The sequence below is a fragment of the Elephantulus edwardii genome, unplaced genomic scaffold (assembly GCF_000299155.1).
Source record: "Elephantulus edwardii isolate Elephantulus edwardi_28Jun2011 unplaced genomic scaffold, EleEdw1.0 scaffold00007, whole genome shotgun sequence".
NCBI classification, from domain to species: Eukaryota; Metazoa; Chordata; class Mammalia; order Macroscelidea; family Macroscelididae; genus Elephantulus; species Elephantulus edwardii.
Window position 1 is genome coordinate 6,580,527 of NW_006399757.1, and position 9,790 is coordinate 6,590,316.

The 9,790-nt window shown below is 36.1% G+C and overlaps 1 pseudogene; it reads left to right on the forward strand.

The window, feature by feature from the left end:
* The first annotated feature begins 642 nt into the window (after positions 1-642).
* Positions 643-9,790, forward strand: part of LOC102845617 — a 52,804-nt pseudogene continuing 43,656 nt past the window's right edge.

Here is a 9,790-nt window from a genome sequence, read left to right on the forward strand (position 1 = left end):
ATGGTTCTCACATTCCGTGTTCCAGTTACTAGTGTCTGCTTACAACTGTTCCTCTTCCTTTGTATTTCCATGCTTGACAGTTCTACCTAGGTTGCCCTTTCTGTTCGTCTATGTGTGTTGTGTTGTACATAGAGTTTTCAGAGGCCTGCTATTTCAGAAGTCGATGGCCAATCCTTTTTCCTAGTCTGTCTTAATCTGAATGTTTAGGAGTATCTGACATACAGTAATTTGTGGAACAGTGAAAGAGAAATCCCTCATTGTGGAGTTAACCATTAGTTACAGTGTAGTCCCTGCCCTTAGCCCAGTGCCTTGACCCACATATTTCCCAGCTCCACCCTCCACCAGGATACGCCTTCACTTCTACCAAATTCCTTCAGAATTAATCTCCTCTTGTCTGACCCATGACCTGACAGTTTGTTTCTGAAGCTTTCTTGGCTCCTGTGATTCCAAACACGTCAACTGCTGACAATTTTTTTTTTCTGTGTCCAGTGTCTCTTAAGTTTAGTTGTACTGTCTCTGAAAGGAAGGTGATGTGTCTTGTAGAACTCCTGTATAGGTCGTATTTTTCTTCTTGGCCTGGGGGCCTCAGTCCTGAGGACCCAACCGTTTTAGGCTCCGCCTTGGGGCTTCGTACCTGTAGGCATGTCAGAAGCTGTTGCCGGTGTCGCCTCTGTTTTGCCTGGCCTCAACTTCTGCCCGTGCGGCTTCCAGGCTCCCGGTTCTGCCAGTGGCGTGTCCCTCAGTCTCCCCTTTACTCCTCCTAACCGTTTTAGACTCTACCTTGGGGCTTCGTACCTGTAAGCGTATCAGAAGCTATTGCCGGAGTCGCCTCTGTGTTGCCTGGCCTCAACTTCCGCGCAGCTTCCAGGCTCCCTGGGTGCCTTTTCCCTGACACTGTCTCTGCTCTGGCAAATATGTTCCTTCTACTTTCTAGCTTTCCTAAAAATATATAAAAATTAACCTCTCCCAAAAAAAATCCAGAAGATGATTCTTGGCCAAATATTTAATGAATTATTTTGTAAGTTACATGACCTTCAGGGTACAGATCCTATACATTTTTTTCCTTCCCATTGACCATTTAAATTTAATGTAGAAAACACGAGTTCTGTAAGAATCTACAATAACACTGAAACATGCATCTGAATGTCCTCCATGGGAAAATATTGGAGTTATTTTAAGCCAAAAAATATTTCAGAACTAATATGTTTCTTTGTAAAAGAACTTTCTTCAACATAGATAAACTCTCCTATGGCTTCAAATCTATTTAACTTCAGATCCTTTATTTTTCCTAACATTTTGGTAAATTGCTGACCAAAGTACATTTTGAAAAGCCTTACTAGTATATGCTTATTCTTGCCTATTTATTAATCTCATCTCTCTTCCAACAGTTGAGAACACCACATTTTCAATACCAGTATAATTGAATATTATGCTTAACATATTACATAATATTATGAAACTCTTTGTGCTGGCATGTTCATTAAAGTTAAGTTCATCTAAAAATTCCAACTCTTTGTTGACATTCTCATGGAATTTTCTTTCTTTTCTTCTCCCCCCATAATCTTAATTAGTAACATTTTTCTTTCTTTCCCACAGACTGGTCTGGTTACCTAGTGTGTAGGGGCTTAAGATGCCAAGTCAAAGGCAGGCAGCTTGAATTCATCAGCTGTTCTATGGGAGAAAAATGATCAGTCTCCTCCTTTGCAATTTACACTGTCTGAAAAACTTCTGGAGGATCAGCTTTGAGTCAGTTCAACATGATGCTCTCTCTCACACACACAGAGTGGGAGGGGGAAGGAAAGGTGGAAGGAAGAGAGAGAGAGATTCTTTGAACATTTGGCATTTTTGGGGACAATTTTGGTTTGTATAATTTAACAGTTGAGAAGATGTTGCTGGTATGTTGTTACTGTTGTAGCGGTTGTCGAGTCAAGTAGGATTCCTAGCAATTCCTAGGAGATCAGACCGTGTCCTATCCTATGTCATCCTCACAATCTCTGACACAGTTGAGCCCATTGCTGCAGTCACCGGGTCAATCCACCTTGTTGAGTGCCTTCTCTTTAAATGTTCACCTTCCCAAGCATGATTTCCCAAGGGTAGACTCTCTGAGCAACATGCCCAAAGTATGTGAGATGATAAAAATTATGTGAGATGATAAAAGTTTTATCCTCTTTTCCAAAGGAAGTCAAATTTACAGATGTTGCTAAACACCCACGACACGAATTGCAGTTCCATGCAACAATAATACAGCCGCCTGAGGAAAAGCTATTCCAGATGGTTGGGAATTCTAAGGATCCTACTCAAGAAAACTCTGAAACAATGTTTTAATAAAAAATATAATGACACCTAAAACCTAGAAGATGTGTTAATACATCTTTCTTTCCTTTCAGGTAAAATAAACATTGACTTGGAAAAGGCAACTTTTTGAAACCCCTAAAGTGTAAGTCTAATTATACTCTCTTAAATAGTCTAAAACAAACGCTAACCGAACTTGATAGGTAAATTAATGCCATGGGCCAATCTCATGAAATGCTCATGCTTTGATACTTTTCTTAGTATTCTCCCTCCCTTCTAATACTTAGATTGAAAGTGGATTTCTAATTCTTATTCCACTCATTACTTAACGAGAACACTGAGGTCACAGCAAATAAAGCGGTATGAGTTAATGAGAACAGCTTTAGCCAAAGAGGAGGTATTTCTCCAAGTACATCAAGTGCTTCACATATATTAAGAAACCCCAGCTGAATCGATTTAATAATGTTGGGATTTACACAATTATTACAGAACCTTCATTATTCACCCAGTCTGCGCATACCACAGCACAAATGAACATCTCAGTCTGGTGGTATTAACATTGCCATTTTCTCACCCATTCCCAGACCATCTGCTCCATGCTGATCATTCACTGCTTTAACATTTAACAGTTACCCAACTGCAACTTAGCAGATTTGTGTACTTTTGAAAACAGCTGGTTTAATAACTGCTTCAGAGCTTTTGGATAAAGAAATTATTTTGTAGTGCTTTATAATAGTCTTTTTTTTATCGGTGCCTTTGAGGAAAGAATATAACACTTGCTCCATTTATGCATCTGCAATTGCTCGTAATATTTCTTGTCACATTTGGAAACATATTTTCAGTATTTATAGCACAATAATGTAAGAAATCTTTATTACCCTCCTTGTTTTTGCTATTTATTTTTTTTTCACTCTTTGAGGACTGGATTGAAACCTTTTGCATGAAATAATCTAGAGTAGCACAATTATATAAATTTGAATTTTCTCAGAGTTCCTACTCATTCACTATGTCAAAAGAATTTTTTTCTACTTCAGTGGTGTTCCTTTTTTCCTGTTTGTTAAAAAATGACATAAAGGAAATAAGTATTTGTTTCAATATACCAAATCTCTAGACCAAAATGTTTCCCTTGGGAACTTTCTTAGAACACTGGAAGGTGGCTGCACTATTAATAGCTGGGATGTGAAACATGACTATTCTGGGCCCTAGTGAACAGTGTTTGATAGAACTCCTAGATTAAAACAAGCTTGAAAGCAGGAGTGGCATCCACTTCCAAAATAGCTTGCCTCCAGAAAATTCTATGAACTTAGAGAAACAATCAAAGTTATACAAGTGTTAGGTTTTTCACTCATAGGGTTGCTATGAGTTATCTTAGACCTGACGGCACTTAACAACAACAAAAGTTATGTTTTCTGTTCTTGAACTATTGAGAGGCATATATGCTTGCTACTTTGTAAAAACTTATTGAGACATATGTGTTGCTGTTGTTAGGTTTTGTAGCGTCAACTCCTACTCCTAACAACCCAAGGAAAGGCAGATAAAAAAAATCTTTCCGTACCTTGTCTCATCCTCTCAATCTCTGCCATACTCACGTTTATTGTTGCAGTCACTGTGTCAATCCAGCTCCTTAAAGATCTTGCTGTTATACTTTTCCAAGCATGATGTCTTTTTCCAAGCACTGATGCCTTCTGAAAAATATATAAAATGTGAAATGAAGTCTCACTATCCTTGCCTCTAAGGAGCTTCCTGTTTGTACTTCCTTCAAGGCAGATTTATTTCTTCTTCCGTAGGACCAATCCGTAGGACCATTAATACTCTTAACCAACACTATAATTCAGAGACATCAATTCTTCTTTTAGTTTCTTTATTCACTGTCTAGATATATATATTTCATATTTGCCCATCAATTATTTTTGTATAAAGCATTCAAATATAAACAAACAAAACCACAGTGATACTTTACTGGGAACTTGTGTAGGCTGATTTTAAAAAAAATATTTTGCCATGTGATCATGATTGCAGCAACACAAAAACAAGGTGTATAAATTGCCTATGATCATTTTGGTTACTGTTGTCATTCCTCAAGACTTAAATTGAGCTGGTTCAGAGGAAGAATAAGGAGCACTAGTGGCTTAGTGTTAACAAGTTGTCGCAAATGACGGCAAAATGTGTTTCTAAGCACGGTCATCAATTTAAAAGTGTGAGGCAACGTGCTAGGAATTGTGCTACCAACCCAAAGGTATGTGGCTCAAATTCACAATCTGTTCTGTGTGAGGAAGATGGAAAATCAAGTTGTGTGATTTAGTGCCTCTGAAAACCCACTGAAAGGTCAGCTATGAATAAGTTCCAACTCTCCAGTACACAACAATAACAACAGAGGTAAATAACTGGAATCTTACTATAAGCAAGAAAGAAGCACAGAATGCAGCACACATCCTTTTGGGTCACAGAGATTTCCTGTGCTAGGTGAAAACAGACCAGGATTATGACAGCACAACAGCAATGTAGAAGCAGAAACTGATGTGAGTTAGGGATGACCTGGGATTGCCATACGATGGAATCAGATCCAGGTCCCTTCATCCAATATTTCTGGAGTACTGAGGGGAAGATGCCATACTTAGAAGGACTAAGGAATTGTACTGCCTACCCAAATGCTAGTGGTTCAAATCAACCAGCTGCTCCATAAGATAAAGATCGGCAATCTCCTCCCATGCAATTTATCGCCTCTGAAAATCCACTAGAGGGTCAGCTATGGGTTGGTTCCGACTGAATGTTACTTAACAACACATCAGGACAATTTTGACACATTGACTTAGTAAAGCCTCAAGTCTGAAATTCAAAGGGCCTATGAGCATATTGAGAAATTATAATGATTAAAGAATTGTATGCTGTTTCCGTTCTGAAGTATAACTTGTTAACTTCTTAAACAATGAGTTAAGTATTTTGAGTTCTGTGTGGCAATTACAAGGGATGACTGGAACTAGTAGTAGAGCATGAGATCCCTGGGAGAGCTGGTTGATGTTAGAATTAGTAGAAGAAATTGTAGGAGAGCATTAAGACAAGTCTGACTCTATAGGAATCAGTTTTATGCTGTGTATACTATGGATGGGGACTGTTGCCTATTGCCACCAATGAAGAAAATCAATGGCAAAATTCAAAAAGTTGAAAACAAAGTTCTAGTTGTAATTTGTACTTCAAGCAGCTCCAAGTAGATGAACACAAAGTGTAAAATAAGGGAAAGTAAATTATTAGATTGACCTTAGGGACAGAGGACAGGGTCAGAAACTCTCTATGCCAAGATGAAGAATTAGCCAGTAAGTGTTAGGCTATCTGTAAAAACAGTGGGTAGTTTTGTCTAACTTCATTAGCTCCAAAAGAGAAACACTGAATCTCCTTGACATTTAAAATTCAAGTCAATATTACCAAGTCAAAGAATTATTTTTAGTTCTTCTCATCACAGTTCTTAGCTCCCTCAATTTTCTCCTTTAAGGTACTCTTCTTATTATTTTGTTATATATTTTTAAAAAGAGCAAAGACTTCTTAAGGACAGTCAAGTCTGACTTCTACTATCTCCCCTAGGGGAAATTGTCCCCATCCACAACACAAAACCAATGACAATGAAGTCTGATAGACTCCACATATACCCATATCTATTTTAACTAATTCCAACTGCCAATCCTTCTGCTCTCCTAGGTCCAAAATACAATGCAATAGCTACACAGACCTCACAGAGGCTTATTTAAAATATTAAAATGTTACAAATTAGGTTGACAACAGGATGTACCTCCTCAATCAGGATTGCTTCTGAAGCATGCCCACAAATCCTTCAACCCTTCAGCCTTGCAGCTTTAGATCAGTGTTGCACAACACTTTCATTCTTGTCAGTTAAGACATTTCACACCTAGGACTCTAGCAAGCTTAGGTAAAGACCCCTGACTATGGCTCTAATTGGGCAGCAGTCCTGGTTAGCTCTTTCTCACATTGGATCTCTGTTTCTCTGCCCTGGCTGTTGGTGCTTTTCTGTAGGTCTAACTGCCACTGGAATTTCTGGACACAGATGACATGTGTTGCATTATCTGCTTATTCTTGCTTGCTAATAATGAAATACTTTCTCCCACTGAATCTGCTCAATTAGAAACTGGTAGAATGGTGAATTTAGTCAATCCCTCTGTGGACTGACTGTTGTTGTAGTGTTGTTAAGTGTCATAGAGTTGCAGAGGACTCATAGAGACCCTATGAACAAAAGTCTTGATCATGAAACTTTCATCTTTTTCCTAGGTTCATAGAGTTTCCAGAGGCAAGCTTTTTTTTGAAATTGAATGCCACTTCTGCTTCCAAGCTTATTTTATTCAGGAAATCCACAAAAATCAGGCCCAGTGGGCCCAAAAACCTTTTTAAATATGAAGCTAAATCCAATCAGCTCACACCATGTTGCAAACAACAGCCACACCTTAGTTTCAACCCAAACCAAAAAACAAACCTTCGCAGTACCAGGCCATTCCACTCATCTTCCCAGCCTGGAAATAGCCCCAGACTGGCAGCCAAAAGATAGACAAACACACTTTATTTGCCTGTTTCCACTCAGCCATGTGGCAAGGTCAAGGAAAATGTCCTAGGAAACTCATCTTAAATAAGAGACTCATTATGCCACATAATTCCACTGATATACTGTACTTCTCATAATGTAAAAAAATATGTTCCCATTTTCTTTTAATTTAATGAGTTTGAAGCTAAACATGATAAAGCCTTTTTAATATCAATTAATAAATGTCGTTATTGTTGTTGTTGTGAGGAACCATTGAGTAATTCATAATGACCCAAAGAGATACGATTGTATCTAGTAGATGCTAATGAAATACAAGTACTGTGAAAATTATTAAAAACCCAAGAATAGTAGTTTTGAGATTCCTTTGTTGGAAGATTTAGACTATGGCTGCATGGAATACTCCAGTTAATTGGATTAAAAACATAGTTCATATCTTTGTTCTATATTACAGTTTGAAATGCAGTGCTTGGAGTCTTAAAGCCTTACAAGTTGTAATTCTGGGAACAAAACCTGTCTATCTTTACAAAGACAAAACAGAAGAAAAAGGAGAGAAAGGAGTAGAAAGAAGAAATGAAACTTGTGGCTAATGCCCTCCACCGACTTTCCTAAAGACCAGAACTGGTTTCTGGCTACTATTTTTGAACGTTTGGTCAAAGATTCCATAGAAGATGCCTGATAAAAATAGGAAAAATAAAAAACAGAATTTTGAAATCTTATGGACTCTAGACATGAAAGTTAGATGCTCCCGGAAACTATTGCCTGAGATAATCTTTAAACCACAATTTTAAAATATTCCTGGAAGTTAAAAAAAATCAAAGTGGTTCAGTTTAACAAGTTACTTATCTGGTTAAAATATGTCCTAACAAATAAACCAACTGACAAACAACTGTTTATATTAAATCAAACTAATTTATAAAATTATATTGGTACACAAGCAGCTCTGGCGGCCTAGTGGCAAGAAGCTGTGCTGTAGTCCCAAACGCATGCAGTTTGATACACCAGCTGTTCTGAAAGAGAAGTATGAGCAAACTCCTCCCATGTGATTAACCCGCTGAATGGTCAGTTATGTGTTGGTTTCAACTCTACTGTACAACAACATAGGCACATTAAGAAAAATTTAATTTATGTTAACCTTTCAGGGACACTTTTAAAGGATTGTAAAATGGTCATGCAACTCAAAAAATGTAACCAATGAGCTCTCCTGATAAATGGTAGATGTAATTTGAATCAGTACATGTCTTGATGTGCATATTATCAACAATAATAAAGAAATAATAATTTTTAAAAATCTGTTATTTAAAAAGACATGAATTAGAAAAAAACCAATATGATTTGCGAACTAACATTTGAATTAAAAAAGAAATGTCTAATGAATAAAAAAAGTTTGTTTTCATAATGAGGTATATGTTTAAATTATCATTTACCATGCAGTAAATTATTCAGTGATATAGAACTATAAACATAAATTGTCTTACAAATTTGGACAAGTCAGGAATTAGAGAACAGTTTGGGAGAAGGGTTCTGGTTTATTGTTTTCATAAGATTGTCTGTGTACTTTTACAATACAGTCATTTACTTTTTCTAAAGCAAGTTGTAGAGAAAAGAGAGAGAGGAAGGCACAGAGAGGAGGAAGAAAAGCAAAAAAATGAGAAAAGAAGGAAGTTACGGTATCTTTTCAATGTAGTCTTAATTTGGAAGGAAAAAATGCTCAATTTTTGAGAGGAAACTTTTTAAAGAATTGGTGTTGTACAATTTTAATTCATTAATTTAAGCAACACTATTAAAATTTACTATGAAATTAAGACATAAGTAATGCTTACTATTTTTACACGACAAACTCAGCTTTTACTCAATGATCAAACAAAAGGTAGAAAATAAGAAAAAGGAACCACTGCACCTATACAAATCCTTGACTCTTGCCCCTCATTGTATACAACTTAAAAATAAGGACAGGAATGCTCAATTTGTTCCCTTCATTCTTTTCTTTTCTACTTACTAAAGTTAACATCAATTTATTATTAGGGAGAAAAATAGTAGCTCAGAGAAAAAGAGTGCAAACATAATATTTAAATGGATGTCTTTAGTATTCTAAAAAAAAATCTATGTGGATGATCTGCTGCATGTATTATAGATACATCTCTATGAAAAATTAAATTTTTCCTGCCCAAGTTATCTGGACATTTCCATACTTTCATGGCATATCAGTTAAATTACCTTTGTAGTCAAGTGCTAACTCTTCAATTGAAGTAGATTTTTTTTTAACCAATACCTGAATCATACTGCTTTATATTTGTTTTAAATGGATAACTTCCAGAACTAACATAAGTGAATATTGGTTAAAAAGAAAACACAGTTTCTCTCAGTTGAAACATTAAGACTTTATTTTATCATAACAGTCTTATTTATAAACTGTGAAACATCTTGTAAATGAAATACGTTCTATTTTATTGTATACGTATTCCGTTTTCATGCATTATGTTGTAATGAACACAATAAATTATTGTCAAATTACTTTAGAGTCATCGATGTCAAAGGAACAATAAATAAATAAATCAGTGTTTTTCTATTTATGTGATTTGTTCATAGTCATTACAAACTGAAAAGTTATGTGTCTCATAGATTGTGAGGCAAAGCATTTCAAGACTGGATTAATTCACAGTGGCTCCTTGGTAAAAGATATATCTTCTCTGTGCTCTTTAAATTCAGCAACAGATTTGAGACTGGAAATTGGTACTGATAAAACTAAATCTGTTTTAAAAGAATATAATAGATATGCAGACTGATATAATTCAAAGGCTGATTTTACAACAAAGGGCTCTCAGAGATACATTTCTTCCTTAACCCTACCAAGACTCCACATGAAAGAAATAAGTTAAATAATTAATAAAATATAATTCTAGAAAAAAAAAATTAAAAAAAAATAATATTATTTCCCTTCTGAAAACCAACAGTGTA